This window comes from Penaeus monodon, chromosome 19 (genome assembly GCF_015228065.2).
Source record: "Penaeus monodon isolate SGIC_2016 chromosome 19, NSTDA_Pmon_1, whole genome shotgun sequence".
NCBI lineage: Eukaryota > Metazoa > Arthropoda > Malacostraca > Decapoda > Penaeidae > Penaeus > Penaeus monodon.
In genome coordinates, this window is record NC_051404.1 from 29,387,848 (window position 1) to 29,388,785 (window position 938).

The window sequence follows — 938 nt, forward strand, 5'->3', positions numbered from 1 at the left end:
GCTGCCGACACAGATGGCACCAGCTGAGCTCACAGAAGACCCGACAGAACCTGCCACCATAATCAAATTCACATCAATTCTCTTCACGTGGGGTCAGGCTAAATCGCCGCTCGGATCAACCACTGTCAGTCACCCGTGCGTCATTTTCGCACAGATCCCTGGCTCTTTTTGCGTAAATATTGTTGCCAGAAGAAAAAAATGATCGATAGGCTATTCAAACTAAATTTCCTTCAGATTGGTTTCATAATTGTGTAATGATTAGGATTCGAGTGTTGCAGGAGTGAGTGACAGAGGCCCACCCTCGACCCGCTGCAATGACAGGTTAACCGAACATTTGTTGCTACTGTTTATAGGCGGGGAGGAGCTTCGCGTGGAAGAGGGGGGCGTGGCCAGAGGGTGAGGTGCCAACGAGAAACAAATCCGCACGCCAATTCTCGGCCGCAACACCGCCAATTCCGCCGCGATATTGGAGGTCCTCCCTCGTGCCTGGCAGTGTGACTCACCAGGGCACGGCATCCAAGTGCGAGAGCAGGAGTAACAGCAGGAGAGGAAATTGGCCACATGGGAACTCGAGGGGCCGACGACGCGCGCGCAGAAGGTGGCATGGCGGGAGGCGCCGTTTACATGTGCTTCTCGCCTTCGCTATTAAATGTCACAGAAGTGATTTGGTGCTTACCACGTTCAGGTCACACACTCACTGGGAACACGAGGGGAATTGTTTCCGAGTTTCCCCTGCCAATAAAGCCCCAGGTTAGTTGACAGGTAACCTTTCTTTCTGAACTTTTGCAGTAATTCCTGTTTGTCTTTTCCCCCTGTTTGATGAAAACCGATTATTATGTTTTAATAAGATTTTCGTTTAAGAGGATTTTTTCTGGTAAGTTTATAAACTTTTTACCGGGGGTTTACAAACGCATTCTATGCGCATCTGATATCAGGAA

General features: G+C 49.5%; 1 pseudogene; it reads left to right on the forward strand.

Annotated features, from left to right (window-relative positions):
• Nucleotides 1-491: 491 nt before the first annotated feature.
• Nucleotides 492-938, forward strand: part of LOC119585160 — an 82,513-nt pseudogene continuing 82,066 nt past the window's right edge.